We start from the raw sequence: 16310 nt of genomic DNA, 5'->3' as shown, positions 1-16310 counted from the left end.
CAGAAAAAGTGGCATCTTGGAGTTCCTGTTGTGGCTTAGTGGGTCAGGGAGCCGACGTGGTCTCTGTGAGGATGCAGGTTTGATCCCTGGCCTCGCTCAGTGGGTTGAGGATCCAGTGTTGCCACAGGCTTCGGCGGGAGAGGTCACAGATGCATCTCAGATCCGGTGTTACCGTGGCTGTGGGTTAGACTGGCAGCTGTGGCTCCGATTCGACTCTTAGCCTGGGAACTTCCATATGCCACAGGTGAAGCTGTAAAAAGCAAAAAAAGGAGAAGAAGGAAAAGAAAAAATGGCATCTCAGATGGGCCACTGGAACATTTGGAGACGTGCAGACGGGCACTGGTGAAATGAGCAGCACGAGAAAAGGAGTAAAGGCAAGAAAATGTGGGGTCTCTGTGGACAACTTTGGCATGGAGTCTGATGCAGGGATGCCGTGTCACTCAGACCTGGTTTCTCTCTCTGTCTCTGGGCTCTGCCTCCCTGGCTCGAATCCATTCTCAGGATGAGTGTCTCCACAATGTGGCGAGAGGCACATCCCCTCAAGCACAGGCCCAGCTACACAGCACCTGTTTTTGTCCCAGCCTTCCTTGAAAAGTCTCCTCGACTTGACTGGGTTAGGTACCCATGCCTGATATAATCTCGTGGCCATGGCAATGAGATTTACTAATTAGTGTAGGCCCTGACTACATGCTCTTAAAACACACCATTAAGAAAATAAAAAGGCGGTGGAATTCCCGTTGTGGCGCGGTGGAAATGAATCCGACTGGGATCCATGAGGTCGAGGGTTTGATCCCTAGCCTCTCTCAGTGGGTTAAGAATCCAGCGTTGCGGTGAGCTGTGGTGTAGGTGTCAGACACGGCTCGGATCTGGCATTGCTGTGGCCATGGTGTAGGCCGGCAGCTACAGCTCCGATTGGACCCCTAGCCTGGGAACCTCCATATGCCGTGGGTGCAGCCCTAAAAAGACAAAAAAGACACACACACACAAAAGAAAAGAAAGAGTGGAAGTTTCTTTATAAACTAAAAATATACCCACTCTTTAACCCAGCAATTCCATTCCTAAATATTTAAGAGAAATGAAAATATGTGTCCATAAAGAAGCCGTGTGGTAATTGTCACAGCAGCTTCATAAAAGCCTAAAACTGGAAGCAGCCCAAGTGGAAAAATCAGAACAGTGGTCCCCTCAGAAAGTTGAGGATGGAGATTGACTGGAAAGAGGCATAAAGGAACTTTCTGAGGTAATGGTACTGTCCCACAGATGGATAGAAATTTGGGCTGCGCAGTATCTGCAAAACCCAGCATATGTCGTGAGTTGTGTATCTTATTGTATACAAATTTTATAATGAAAGAAAAAACTTGTAGACAAATACAAATATTGTACTCTAGTCCAAGATACACAGGTAGAAGGAAATGTACTGATGTCTGCAATTGACTTTGAAATGCAACAAAAGTAAGATGGATTCATTGCTTGATGGCGGGCCAGATGGATAGATGTGAGATAAAGGCAATGGTAGAACATTTAATAGTAGAATTAAATGGGGTGGGTTCATGGGTGTTCGCTACTAAATTCTTTCCATTTTGCTCTGTTTGCAAATGTCGTAATAATATGTTGGAAAAAACATGACGTAAGTCATCGCGGGGAGGAGGAAGTCGAGCCGCAGATCTCAGCCGCAGGGTCCTGAGACCCCGGTGGCCTCAGAGTCCTAGAGCTTGGGAGTGAGTGAAGAGACCAAGGGCAGCGCAGCTGCTCCGAGAAGAAAGGTGGACACAGTGGGAGAAACAGCTCTCGTCCACTCAGAATGGTGACACAGAAACAGCCTGAGGGTGTTCCCAGGTACCCATGACTAGTACCCATGAGGACTCGGGGGTTCGCTCCCTGGCCTCGCTCAGTGGGCTAAGGATCTGACATTGCCGAGAGCTGTGGTGTAGCTCACAGACTTGGTTTGAAGCCTGAGTTACTGTGGCTGTGGGGTAGGCTGGCAGCCGCAGGTCCAATTTGACCCCGAGCCTGAGAACTTCCGCATGCCTCGGGTGCAGCCCTAAAAAGAGAAAGGAAGGAAGGAAGGAAGGAAGAGAGAGAACCACTTTGTCGAGAGAAGAGGAATTCGAATGGGCAGTACTCACAGCATTCAAGAACACGTGTGCTCTGTTGGTCACGTCCATCCTCCCTCATTCTTAACGAAGCCCAGGACAGACTTACCTTCCTTCCTGACAGGACCAACACAAAATCATGTATTTATTCCTTATGCTTCTTTCCTTCTGCATTGAGAGTAAATAAGGATAGCTAGGGATCATTCCATTAAACTTTCTTCCTTCCATCCATCTTGCCATCTGTCCATCCACTTGTCCATCTGTCTGTCCATCCAGCCATCCGTCCTTCCAACAAAGGCTCTTCCTCTGGATGACCCTTGTCATCAATAATCCATTGTTACCACGGGAGCATGGTATCAGGAAAAAGACAGCTAGGATGGGGGCTGGAAATGAAATCCAAGGAAGAATGGAAAAGGAGACTTGATAATAATCCAACCATAAAGAAAGCCTCCAACTGATATCTGTGACGGGCACGAGACCTGAGTCAGCAGACAGAAATGGGCTGGAGTGGTGGTGGGTGGCAGTGATGAACACAGCAAAGAATAAAGTAGGTGCAGGGCACGCGTTGCCTGATATGAAGGAAAAGGACAGTAACTGTCAGAACATGTGCTCTATTTGTTACCCAGAAATTTCTAGAGATTCTAAAATCTTAAGCCTTCTGGTCCCATAAATTAGGGACAAAGTTTAAAGCGTGTATTGTGTCTGGAAGTATCTGGAAAGGAAGGGGGCCAGGCAGGTGGGCTGCCCTCACCTGGTCACACAGGTGTCCTGCTTCTATGAGAAACAAGGACTGCCTCGCTGAAAGGAGGGTGCCATGAAGCAGGAACATGCGATGCTTCCAAAGAAAATTCCACCCCATATGGCAGCAGGAAGTAACCTGGCTGCATTCTTACCAAAATGTCACTCTTAGTAAAGGGTGTTGCATCTCTCAGACAACATCAGTGGCTGTGATGGCCTCAAGGGTCAGAGACCCTCAAGGCCAGGTGATGGGTTATCCTTTCTCAGCCCAATGCCCGGGACTGGCTCTGACTCCGGGGTGGAACCACAGGCTGCCTTTGTGACGCACAGGTGCCTAGTCCATGCTTTGCAATGACATGTGTCTTTCTGGGTTTTTTTCTTAGCGATCATCACAGCTTCCCAAGACTCGGGGCTCAAGAAAAGAGACCTTGACCAGAGGCCTGGGCCTGGCAGCCGCAGCCCCTGCGCTGTCTTTTTTTGTAATCTTGTAGGAAGAAATAAATAGGGCGTACAGAAAGCCGTCCTCCCACTGACCGGGTTTGATGGATAGTCTGGCCCAGTTGGGGGGAGAAGAGGGTGTTTTCCTGTTTTTAGAACCTGAGGCTTGCAGGTGATTCAGAGAGAGAACAATTGTTGTTTGTTTGTAAAGACAAAATAGATAAGCCACAGGGAGAGCAAAGGTGAGCCCAGCAAATTCAAGGGCCCCTGTGGACTCACTGGTCTGTGAGTTGCTGGCTTTGGCCCTAAAGTTTGATCCAGGCCTGGGATCCCCTCCTCCCTCCTTTCTTGTTGACATTAGTAAATCAAAAGAGGTGTTACTAAGTTAAATTAAAAAAAAAAGTAGTGGAAAGATATGATCAGTCTGATCCCTTTATGTAAAAACAAACCAAACGTACGGCACACTCAAACCACTCCGTTTATTTCAAAGGACAAGGACATGTGCTTGCAAGAGCACAGGGAAAAAAACGCCTGAGGCAGAGGCAGCAAAATATTAGCGATTACCTTTGGAGAATGACGAGGAAGGATGAGATGGGTTGGGGGCGCTGAGATAGAGGAGCCAAGGGACCGGCCCTCCAATGAGACTTTAGTCTTACCTATAATAGTAGTGTTGTTTTTTTTTTCTTTTAAGTAGTATGTATTTGTGCATTTCTCACGTAATTAAAAATCAATTTTTAAAAAGATCTTATTCTTTAGTGTATAGTGAAAATATCAAACTGAGTGAAAACTATATTGTAGGTCCGATAAAAGAAGGATTTGCCTGTCATTTGCCCCTCGTTAATGGTGACGGTAGTGGCGATGGTGCCAGGGCATGTTTAGGGGCATCTTTATGTTAAACCCTTTACCTGTATTATCTCCGTTAAGTTGTCTGACCTTATGAGTTGGGTGCTATTAATTATCCCCATTCTGCAGACGAGGAACCTGCAGACGAGGAACCCGGAGCTCAAAGAGCTAAAGGGACCTGCCCAAGGTTACCACAAGTTTAGCGCCTTGCAGAGCTAGGTTTCAAGGCCATGTCTGTTGGACGTGACAGCCTCAACTTTTAACTACAATGTTACAGCATCTGGTAAACATTTCCCCCCTGCTACTCAGACTCCCTCATCTTCCAGGAATGCGCAAAGAATGGTGGGGGTTGGGGAGGGAGCAGGAAGAAGGAGAAAGGGAGATGCGGCAGAGAAAAGTGCTGGGACGCTGCGGGGTGACGCCTCAGGAATCTCAGGGGTTCTCAGCGTTGCCACAGCTGTGACATAGGTCGAGGCTTCGGCTCAGATTTGATCCCTGGCCCAGAAACTGCCGTGTGGTGTGAGTGCAGCTGAAAAAGAAAAAAAAGAAAAAAAAAAAAGAATCTCAAGGGCCCTTAGCTGGTTGGAAACCTCTGCCAAGTGCCCCATCTGAGCAGAGGCAGCGTTGCCCAGTAGCTGGGAGTCCAGCTCGAGTCCCAGCTCTGCCGCTTAGTAACTGAGTCACCTTGGACAAGTCCCTTAAGTGTCTGAGCACAGTGTCCTCTCCTGGAAACCAGGGCTGCTCTGTGGAATGCATGCAGGCTGCACGCAGAGCCCTCTGGCAAACAGTGGCAAGTGGGTGCTCAGAAGTGCCTGTGGCATCACCGATGGGGCCGAGGGCTGGGTCCTAAGGGCTGAGCCATCAAACTGCAGGTATTTCCACTCTGTAGCAGAGACCAAGAGGGAGGGGCCATGTAGCTGGACAGCTGGAAGGTGATCCCTTCCCAACCAGGCCTACCTCTGTTGCCTGAGGCTTCTGAGAGCAGCGGAGGCGCCCTGAGGACACTCAGTCCAGCTAAGCCTCAGACGGGTAGCACCATCCTTCAGGAGAGGCAGGCGGTGAAATTCCCTGGTGGCTCAGTGAGTTAAGGTTCCAGCGTTGTCGCTGCTGTGGCTCCAGTTCCATCCCTAGCCCCCAGGAACTTCTGCATGCCATGGGCGTGGCTGAGCACACACACCAGGGGTCGGGGTGGGGGTAACAGGCAGAGTTTGACAAGCCCTAGCCCTGCAGCATCTCCCATCCACCACACAGAAGCACCAAGGGGCTGAGCGGACTCCCTGTGGGAGACCGGGTTAAAGACCGTCCACATTGCTGACTCCTGGTGTTTGGCTCCTACCAAGTGCTAATAAGGGAGTCCAATGATCCAGCTCGCTCTGACCCTTTGGAGGCCATAAAGTCATGCTTTTAGGGACTATCCTGCATTGAGTACCAGGCTGGGAAATCGAGGCATGTGATGGCAGATCTCCTACAGTGTTTTTTGTTTTTATAGGCACGACTGTTACAGTGAGAGCCAACAGCAAGCCAGCAGGGCAAAGATTTTGTTAGCCCGTCTCCCTGTGGAAATGTCTTGTGGCACAGCAGGTAAAGGATCCGGCATTGTCACTGCAGTGGCTTGGATCACTGCTGTGGCACACGTTCAGTCCCTGCCCAGGAACTGCCACATGCCATGGGCATGGCCAACAACAACAAAAAGCCCAAAGCAAATAAACCCCCAAGCCAGTTTCCCTATTACAGAATGGCCTCTTCATCTGTATTCTGGTAACTCCTGCTAAATAACCAAGTACTCCAAATGTTACCATTTTATTTCATTTTATTTTATTTTCATTTTTTGTCTTTTTTGGGCCACATCCATGGCATGTGGAGATTCCCAGGCTAGGGGTCAAATCGGAGCTGTAGCCGCTGGCCTACGCCACAGCCATACCAATGCCAGATCCGAGCCGTGCCTGCGACCTACACCACAGCTCATGGCAATGCCGGATCCTTAACCCACTGGGCAAGGCCAGGGATCAAACCTGAAACCTCATGGTTCCTAGTCGGATTTGTTTCCGCTGCGCCACGACTTAAAACAACCCTTTTGTTTGCTGATGACTTATAGGTCCGGGGTTTGGGAAAGGCTCAGCTGGATGTTTCTGGCTGGGGGTGGGCAGGTCTTTTGTGCATGCATCTGTAGTCAGAAGATGAACCGGAATAGCAGGGTGGGGGCAGAAGCCACTGTTGCGTGGAGGGTGGGTCTGGCAGCACTGAGGGCCAACTGAGCATCCCTCCGTAATCATGCAGTTTTGGAGCCGCTCCATGTGGTCACGCCACAGGGGCTAGATTGAGTCCTCATGGTATGGCAGCCTCAGGGCAGACGGACTGCTCACAGAATTGCCGAAGGCTTCAAGAGCAGGCATTCCAGTAGAATATATCTGCAAGTTAGAGTCTGTGTCACCTCTTTGCTCTTGCCTGGGCAATCAGCTCTGCTCTCCTCTATGGCTGCAACAGTAACAAAAACCCACTCAGATTCAAGGGGAGGGGGACACAGCCATCATTTCTTGATGGGAGCCTGTCCAAGCCATTGTTCATTAGCCCTAGGATGGGAGACATTGTTGCACCTTTGGAAAATGTTATTGCTCACATCCTGCCATATTCCTGAGTCATAACCTTGACCCTGCATTGGGATGGCCGCCTGCTCCCATCCTCAAGGGAGTGACCAGCCCGCTGCCCGTGAGACTTGGGACCCATGACCCACTGTTGGAACATCATCTGTTTCTTTCGAAGGGAGATGTGGTCTTTTATGAGATGGCCAAGCTCATGAAAGAAATCAGCCTCCGCGGAGGGTTTCCACTGCGACAGACACTCTGCTGCACACACTTTATACTCAGCATCTCCCTTAATTCTTGTACTGACCATTAGTATCAACAGGTTTTTGTTTTTTTGGGGTTTTTTTTTTTTTTTTTGGTCTTTTTAGGGCCGCGCCCGCAGCATATGGAAGATCCCAGGCCAGGGATCAAATTGGAGCTGCAGCTGCTGGCCTACACCACAGCCGCAGCAACTCCAGACCTGAGCCACATCAGTGGCCTACACCACAGCTTATGGCAAGGCCAGATCCTTAACCCACTGATCAAGGCCAGGGATGGAACCTGCATCCTCATGGATACTGGTCGGGTTCTTAACCCACTGGGCCACAATGGGAACTCCAGAATCCACATTTTATAGACGAGGAAACGGAGGCTTGGAGAGGCAAGGGACTTATAGAGTTAGGGGCTGAATTGCTCCAGAGCTAGATCCCGCAACAAAGACCTGGGTGCAAGTGCGGTGGGCGGGAGGGCACTGAGGCCAGGGTGGGAGGGGAGCCAACAGGGAGCCCTGAGCAGCTGAGTTGGGGGACTTTTTAAAATGACCACCAGTTTCCATGAAGGGGTGAGGTTTACTTTGCTACTTCAGCCTAGAGAGTGAAATAGCTGTGACACGAGGTGACTTCAGAGGTAAGGTCATAAAAGGCAGTGCAGCTTCCTGCCTGGTCCACTGGACCCTTAACTTTGGGAGCCTTGAGCTGCCATGTAAGAAGTGTGACTGCCCTGAGGCCACCATGCAGTGAGGAAGCGCGAGTTATAAGGAGAGGCCACATGGAGGCCCTTCAGTCAACTGGCCCAGCTGACCGGAGCCCAGACGAGTGAGTCGTGACACCTAAAGATGAACCCAGGCCCCAGACATTGAGGATGCCCTTGACCATTCATATTTGACCATCTCATATCTGGACTCCTAGATACATGGGACAGAGCCAGGTCTTCCCCTCTGTGCTCTGAATGTATTTTATTTTATTTTGTTTTGTGTTGTCTCATTTCATTTCATTTTGCTTTTTAGGGCTGCACCTGCAGCACATGGAGGTTCCCAGGCCAGGGGTCAGATCGGAGCTATAGCCGCCGGCCTGCACCACAACCACAGTAACACAGGATCCCAGCCGTGTGTGCAACCTACACCACAGCTCACGGCAACGCCGGATCCTTAACCCACTGAGCAGGGCCAGGGATCAAAACCGAACCCTCATGGATACTAGTTGGGTGCATCACCTCTGAGTCACAACAGGAACTCCTCTTTTATTAGATTTTGAAATCTTCTCCGTGATTGTCATCCCTTTCCCATTCCTAATGTTTGTTTATATTTGTTGTCTTTCTCTTTTCTTCCTTTTTAGTTTTTTTTTTTTTTTTTAAGGAGCTGAGTTTCCTTATAATTTACAAAACGCTTGTAAATTGTAGTGAAATATACATACAGCTTACCATTCTAGTCATTCTTAAGCTGCAGGTCAGTGGCATTACGTACATTCACGTTGTTATATAACCGTCACCGCCATCCATCTCTAGAATTTTTTTCATCTCGCAAAACTGAAACTCTGACCCATTAAACATTAATTCCCCAGTCTTCTTTCCCCTCAGCCTCTGGCAGCCACCACTCTACTTTTTGTGTTTTTTTTTTTTTTCTTTTTTTCTTTTCTGGCTGCCCGTGGCACGTGGAGTTCCTGGGGCCAGGGATCAAACCCAAGCTGCAGTGTGACTTATGCCACAGCTGCAGCCATGCTGGATCATTTTAATCCACTGTGCTGGGCCAGAGATTGAACCTGTAGAGACACCACTGATCCCCTTGGGCCACGGTGGGAACTCCTCTGTCTGTATTTATATTTGACTTCTTCTTCTTTTTTTTTTTTTTTTTCTTTTTACAGCCACATCTGTGGCATATGGAGGTTCCCAGGCTAGGGGTCAAATGGGAACTATAGCTGCCAGCCTATGCCACAGTCATAGCAACACAGGATCCAAGTTTCATCTGTGACCTAGGCTGCAGCTCGTGGCAACAGTGGATCCTCCCTCCTCCTGAGGGAGGCCAGGGATCAAACTCGAAACCTCATAATAGTATGTCGGGTTCTTAACCCACTGAGCCACAACAGGAACTCCAATGTTTGACTTCTTCAGGTAACTCATATAAGTGGACTCATAAAATATTCGTCCTTTTGTGTCTGGTTTATCTCACACAGCTCAATGTCCTCAAGATTCATTGGTGTTGTAGCAGGTGTCAGAATTTCCTTCCTTTTGTTTTTTTATTGACCTTTCCTTGAGGCATGCAGCAGTTCCGGGGCCAGGGATTGAAATCACGCTACAGCTGTGACCTGAGCCACAGCAGTGCCAAAGCCAGGTCCTTAACCTGCTGAGCCACCAAGGAACTCCTCCTCCTTCCTTTTTAAGGCTGAATAACATTCCATTGTCTGAATACCGCATTTGGTTCGTCCAGTCAACTGTCAGTGGGCTCTTGGGTGCTTTCTACCTTTTGCCATTGTGAACAACGCTGCTGTGAACATGGGTGAACCAATATAGATGCTGATGGGAGTTCTTGTTGTGGCTCAGGGGGTTATAAACCCGACTAGTATCCATGAGGATGCAGATGAGAACCCTGGCCTTGCTCAGTGGGTTAAGGATCTGGTATTGCTGCGAGCTGTAGTGTAAGCTGCAGATGAAGCTGAGCTCTGGTGTGGCTGTGGCTGGGGTGTGGGCCGGCAGCTGCAGCTCCGATTCGACCCCTAGCCTGGGAACTTCCATATGCTGCACCTGCAGCCCTAAAAAAACCCAAACCAAAAAACCAACCTTCCGCCCCCCAAAACCCAAATATAGATGCTAACTTTTGAAGGCTCTGTCATGGCGGGTGGTAGAGGGCACACCACAAACTCCTCCTACCGGTTCCTTGCTGGAGACACGAGAACTAGCGGAACCACCGCTTGACCAAGACCTTGCCATCTGGTCCACCCATGAGAAACTCAGAGAGGACCAGCCACATGGCTGAAACCGCACAGCCAGGAAGCGGAGGAGTCAAGTTTCAAACCCAGAGCTGTCACAGGAAATGCTGCTTTCCAGCTACCTGGCCTCTCTTGTCCAACCCTCTGAGCAATGCTGGTGTCTGCTCCGTGACGGGCCTGCCAGTGGCCCAATGTTAGCCTGGCAAGAGCTGCTTCTCCGTGCTGGGCAAGCTGGCCGTGGGAGCCTGAAACCCATTTTATTCATGACAAATGAAAAGCAGATGAGATTTTAAATGTTCTGCTTCGGTTGCCAGAGCTGGGTGGAGCAGGGCCCCTGTGAGCAGTCACACCAAATAAAACATATTATTTAAGAGCGACTGGAAGGCAGACAAGCTGAGAACACCGCGCATAGCGGGACTACCGCGATCCGCTCATAAGCATCAAAACCGCTCTCCCCAGGCTCGCACATGGATTCACATGTAGGGCAATTTCCCTCATGGTAGCGCAATTCCACGACTGGGCTTGGGCTCCTGGACAAGCGACTTCCCAGCCAAATGACTTCCAGCCCCAACACAGAGCACAGGGCGCAGCGGGGCTGAGCGTCCCTGGGCCTGCCCTGCGCTGCCTGGGGAGCCATCATCTGCACTCACGACCCACCCTTTCAGGTCCTGTTGGGATGAGGAGGGAGGGCAGCGCCTTGGCCCTTACGCTGTGCGCCATAACCAGCAGGCTGGGCCTGGAAGCAGCCAAGCTGGAGACTGAGGCTCCGAGAGGTAAGAGGCATGCCTGAAGACACACAGCTCACCCAAGGAACTCCTAAATGGTAGGAAGGCAGGACTGGTTAGCAGGTGTGGTCCTGGGTGATACTGGCACCCCTCGAACAGATATTTAGAGGGAAGAGGCAGTGTAGCAGTGCCACGTTACAATGTCAGACTCAGGGGGTTCTCAGGCCCTCTGAAGCCAAATTTTTTTTTTTTTTTTTTGTCTTTTTGCTATTTCTTGGGCCGCTCCTGCGGCCTATGGAGATTCCCAGGCTAGGGGTCCAATCAGAGCTGCAGCCACCGGCCTACGCCAGAGCCATAGCAACGCGGGATCCGAGCCGCTTCTGCAACCTACACCACAGCTCACGGCAACGCTGGATGGTTAACCCGCTGAGCAAGGGCAGGGACTGAACCCGCAACCTCATGGTTCCTAGTCAGATTCGTTAACCACTGCGCCACGACAGCAACTCCTGAAGCCAAATTTTAGGAAGGCTCCTTAGACCCCTACATAGGAACTCTGAGCTGGAGTTCTGACGGCTGTAGGCTGGGTGATCCTGCAGTGGATGCTGGCACATCTTTCTCACACTGTGAGTAGGGGCAGGACTGAGTCTGGTGGGGGTGTTCTTGGGTGGCTCTGGGGTGAGAGTGCTGAATCCTAACCACTAGACCACAAGGGTCAGCAGGCTTGATGTACGTCCCAGTCCTTGTCTCCTGGAGAAAAAATTCAGCAAAGAGACTGAGAGTGGTGAGACGTGTAAAGTGTTTATCCAGAGAGAAGCTAGGTGTGGAGAAATACGAGCAGAGCAGGCTCAGAGACAGACGGACAGACAGTCAGACTCACCGACAGAGAGAGCCATGCCCTTTGGGGTGGTTTGAATCACTTACATGGGGGCAGTTCTTCCACGTTTCTTCCGGCCAATCATCTTGCTTTGTCTGGTCTTGAGTCCACATTTGGCCCGACTCAGGGCCTTGCCCTGTGTGTGCGCATGCATCTTTTACCCAAGATGGAGTCTAGCGCAAGCGTTTCTGGAAGGTTGACAGGATATATTAGGATGTGTTATGAGTCAGGCACCCCCCCCCCCGCCTTCTCTGACCCTGAGGAATCTCTGTGCCTGTGTAGTTTGGGAGGTCTCCTTGAGGTCAAAAATGAGAAATATGTTTATCGTTTATATAAGCAGGACTCAGCTCCTCCTTGCTCCTGTCATAACCTTTATCTTGAAGTATCTGTCTACAGGAGACAATGATAGGGAGCCCAGCTCTTGGAGACTGGAAGCCTGGGAAAGGCACAGACCCCAACACCAGGCACAGGTACATGAGGCATCTGACGTGTATTTATGATCACCTGGCTTGTGCCCTTGGAGCTCACACTCCAGCAGGAGGGAGCTGTGGAACAATAACAGTAACCCTTAACCAGAGCTTCATCATCACCAAGCACTGTGGAGTTCCCTGGTGGCTCAGTGGGTTAAGGATCCAGTATTGGCTGCTGTGGCTCAGGTAACTGCTGTGGCACAGGTTTGATACCTGGCCTGGGAACTTCTCTGCATGTCACAGGTGTAGCCAAAAAAAAAAAAAAAAAGAAAAGAAAAAGAAAAAAACAAACAAACAAAACACCCAGCTCTGTGCTGAGCACTTTGGAGAAAATCATAAGAATAGGACAAATATCTTTTTTTTTTTTTTGTCTTTTGTCTTTTTAGGGCCACACCCATGGCACATGGAGGTTCCCAGGCTAGGGGTCCAATTGGAGCTGTAGCTGCTGGCCTATACCACAGCCACAGAAATTCCAGATCCAAGCCTCTTCTGTGACCTACACCACAGCTCACAGCAATGCCAGATGCTTAACCCACTGAGTGAGGCCAGGGATCAAACCCACAACCTCATGGTTCCTAGTTGGATTCATTTCCTCTGTGCCATAACAGGAAGTCCAAGAACAGGAAAACTATCCTAACAAATAACTCCACAGTAAGAGCTCATTTCCTGCTCATTTCACAGCCCAGGGTGGGCCAGGGGTGTTGGGTAGGGACTCGGCTCCACACAGTCATTCATGGGCCCAGGGTAGAAGAGGGGGAAGAATAGCACAGGAAGTTTTAGGAGCCAGGCCTGGGAGTTGTGACATCACTTCCTCCTACATTCCATTGGCCAGAACTCTGTCACATGGTGCCTACATGGGAGGCTGGGAAATGTAGTCTGGCTGGGAGTACCTGGGAGGAAAAGGGAAAGAGTTTGGTGGACAGCAGCCAGTATTTGCCACTGGTAGTGTTCCAGTTTTGCAGTGAGGAGACTGGAGCTCAGAGTAGTCCTGTTGCTCAGCTGGGAGGGGATGGAGCTGGGATTCCGCTGTGGGCAGTCCTATTCCAGCAAGCATGCCCCTAACCACCAGGTACACTGCCTTTCTGGAAGTGAGTTCTGAGTTAAATGAATGCACAGTGTGTGGGCTGTGTGTGCTGAGAGCGAAGACTCTGCCCGAAACTTCATGGGTTCAGTTCCCTGACTCTACCCCCTACCAGCTGTGTGACTCCGGGCAGGTCATATAACCTCTCTGTGCCTCAGGTCTTAGAGAAGGGCCCTGGCCTTTTCTAGGCCTTTCTCTCCTCTATCAGAGGGACAGCAGGACAAGAGAGAAGGGCAGGACAAAGCCAAGCAGCTCACCTCGGGAGCCTGGATGGGTCAAGGAGGAAGAGAGGGGATTGAGAAGTGGGGACATGGCCCTCCACTTCACCCAGGAGTGTCCACTCAAGGTGGCCCCAAGGTGGCCGCTTCTCTGTCTGCAGCCTCTGCTCTCACACATAAGCTGACCACGGGGTGTGTTCCAGTGGACATATTGTCACTCAGCCCCCGGTCTGGACAGTGCTCTGCACACCAGGGTCCTCCGTGAGGACCGTTAACCAAGCGGGCAGCGGGGAAGAGCTGGGGAGCCAGGAGTTCTTAGAATCGCTTCTTCTTGCAGCAAATGCTGGTGGGAGCCCATGAGAAACAGGCTGGTCGTGAGCCCCAGAACCCCCATGAGGAGTTAAACCAGGCCTGGCTCTGCAGCGCACATGGGAGGAGAAGAGAAAAGGAAGTGGAAGAAAACAAAGACATCTCACCCACTCAGTGTTGTCTCTGTAACCAGGGTGTGTATTTAACAAAGCTCAGAGAGTTCCCAAGTGGCAGAGGGGTTAAGGATCTGGCATTGTCACTGCTGTGGCTCGGGTCACCGCTGTGGCTCAGGTTAGATCCCTGGCCCGGGAACTTCCCCCTGAGTGGCCAAGAAAACAAACCAAAAACTAAGCTCATTCCATCCCAGATCCTTTCTGCTTAAAGTGCTCTCATGTGCTCCCCGCCCTGCCCTCCAGATGGTATCCCCAGTTCTGCAGCATCTGGCCCCGCCGTACTCCAGCCCTGCCCCTTCCAAACTCCCAGCACCCACCTTGCTGAATCATGCGCTCTTCTCCGAACTTGTGGTTGCACGTTCTCCATGCTGGGAAAACGTTTGCTGGGGCTGCTGTCATAAAGTACCACAGACTGGGTGGCTTAAACGACAGCAATTTTCTGTCTCTCAGTCCGGAGTCTGGAAGTGTGAGATCCAGGTGGTCGCCGGGTTGGTTCCTGCTGAGGGCTGGGAGGCAGACCCTGTTCTGTACCTTTCCCAGCTTCTCGTGGTTCGCTGGCCATTGCTAGCCTTCTTTGGCTTGTGGACGCACTATCTCTGCCTTCATTCTTTTATTCCACCCCGCCTTCCATACTCACAGCATATGGACGTTCCCAGGGATAGAATCGAGCCACAGCTGCAGCAAAGCTGAATCCTTAACCCACTGAACCACAGTGAGAACTCCTGTGCCTTCATCTTCATGTGGCCTTTTCTGTGTTTCTGTGCTCAATCATATTGGTTTTTTCCTTGGCTATGCCTAGAGCATGCAGAAGTTCCCAGGCCAGGAATCAAACCCCATCAGGGCAGAGGCAATGCCAGATCCTTAGCCCATAGAGCTGGAGAACTCCTGTGCTCAGTCATGTTGGATCAGGGTCCCCTCTGCTCCAGTGCGCCTTCCTCTGAACTAATTACACCTGCTACGGTCCTATTTCCAAATAAGGTCATGTCCTGAGGAACTGGGGGTCAGGACATTAGCATATGAATTCAACTCAAAACACTAGGCTTTGCCCATGCTGTTTCCCTCTGCCTGGAACTCCCTTCCCTAACTTGTCCAGTTGGCACGTTTCCCTTTGCTTCCAAAGTTCAGCCCGAGCTCTGCTCATTGGCCAAGGCCTCTTAGTAGCTGAGCTAGAAGCCACCCACCCTCCACTGGGCCCTGGAGTCCTTGCACAGCCTCTGGCCAGCACATCTAATGCCTTGTACCAATCTGTCTGCCTCTCTGCCTGACTCTGCTAGACTGTCGTTTCCTCAGGAGTAAGGCTTGTGCCTGCTGACCTTGGCATGACCAGCACCCTGGCAGGATGGGCACATACGTGGTGACCCTGGCTCAATGCCCAATGAATTAATGCATAAATTAAGAAGGAAAGAAAGATGAGAGAGAAGATGAGTGAGCTGGAGAAGGCCAAATCAATGTCATTGTCCCTCTGGCCCTCCCCTCTACAGGTGGGGGGAGACTTAAGGGGTTAGATAGGGACTTCCCATTGTGGCTCCACAGTAACCAACCCGACTAGGATCCATGAGGATGTGGGTTCGATCCCTGGCCCTGCTCAGTGGGTAAAGGATCCGGCATTGCTGTGAGCCGTGGTGTAGATCACAGACGCGGCTTGGATCTGGCGCTGCTGTGGCTGTGGTGTAGGCCGGCAGCTGTTGCTCCCATTGGACCCCTAGCCTGGGAACCTCCATATGCCGAGGGTGTGGCCCTAAAAAAAAAAAGATAAAAAAATAAAAAGAGTTTAGATAGAACCTCAAGCATCAATGTCGTGTTTGAACTTGGATTTTCTCCAGGGGAGGGTTGGAGTCCAGGTACCAAGAGGAGAGTGGTGGGAGTCCCAGGGGCTCAAGGTGTTGAAGGTGGGGGCGGGATAAGAGGGAAGCTGGAAACCGACAAGGCCGGCCCAGTCTCCCACAGAAGCAAACCACAGTCCTTAAACACTCCCCAAACAAATTTATGATGTAAATCTGGTTTCGAAATAACAATAATGATAAATAAAAAGAGTGATCATGAAGCAAGGGGGAGGGAACGGGGCTGGGGTGGGGGGGACTCAGCCAGGCCCCTCCCCGGGGACACCGAGGGGGAAAAGCACATGGAAAAATTGAAATTAGTTGTGACAGCTGAAATTCTCTGCTCTGCAGACGACATTTGACAGGGTACTTAAAAAAATAATAAGAAAAGGGAAAGTGGATTGGGCCGCCCGGGGGAAGGGGGAGATGGGGGGATTTCAAGTGACACAAGACACATAATTCAAGCTTCTTAGATTGCAAAAGCTCTTCTTACCTAAGGGGCCTGCTGCCTTTATTTTTATCCAAATGGCTCAATTACCGCAAAGCCCCACAGAGAAAATTACGGATGTTTGCCTCTATTTTTCTCCTCTTGTCTCGACAACTGTAGATATTTTGTTTTCCTTCTTTCTTTCTCCCTCTCTCTCTCCCTTTTTTTTTTTTTTTTTTGGTGGTCGGGGGTGAAGAGAGAAGGGGGGGTTCAGATGGGCTAAGGGGCCTTTGAATTGCTCCTCCAAGCCTGCATATCTCTCTCTCTCCCTCACACACACACA

General features: G+C 50.6%; 2 long non-coding RNA genes across 8 annotated transcripts in view; one reads left to right on the top strand and one right to left on the bottom strand.

The window, feature by feature from the left end:
* The window catches only part of LOC102163670 (uncharacterized), a 43473-nt gene that overhangs the window by 10509 nt on the left and 16654 nt on the right, over positions 1-16310 (top strand). For 2 of the 7 annotated variants that reach the window (XR_014829263.1, XR_014829261.1), the window contains exon 3: positions 245-4007. This is a non-coding gene — a long non-coding RNA (uncharacterized LOC102163670). Of the gene's footprint in view, positions 1-244; positions 4008-10535; positions 10644-13575; positions 13742-13963; positions 15502-16310 lie in introns of those variants that run through there. The other 5 variants (XR_014829267.1, XR_014829268.1, XR_014829265.1 and 2 more) reach the window with 5 other exon arrangements.
* Positions 3722-14802, bottom strand: LOC146407308 (uncharacterized). Its single transcript, XR_014829269.1, has 3 exons — positions 14038-14802; positions 11517-11657; positions 3722-6584 (listed from the first exon to the last, which is right to left on the bottom strand). It is a non-coding gene; the product is annotated as an uncharacterized LOC146407308 (long non-coding RNA).

This window comes from Sus scrofa, chromosome 1 (assembly GCF_054392235.1).
Source record: "Sus scrofa isolate SSC_HxYL_T2T_F1_AM1 chromosome 1, Sscrofa_HxYL_maternal_Yorkshire_Landrace_v2.0, whole genome shotgun sequence".
Lineage (NCBI taxonomy): Eukaryota > Metazoa > Chordata > Mammalia > Artiodactyla > Suidae > Sus > Sus scrofa.
Note: the sequence above shows the minus strand (reverse complement) of the source record. Positions and strands in the feature narration are given on the sequence as shown.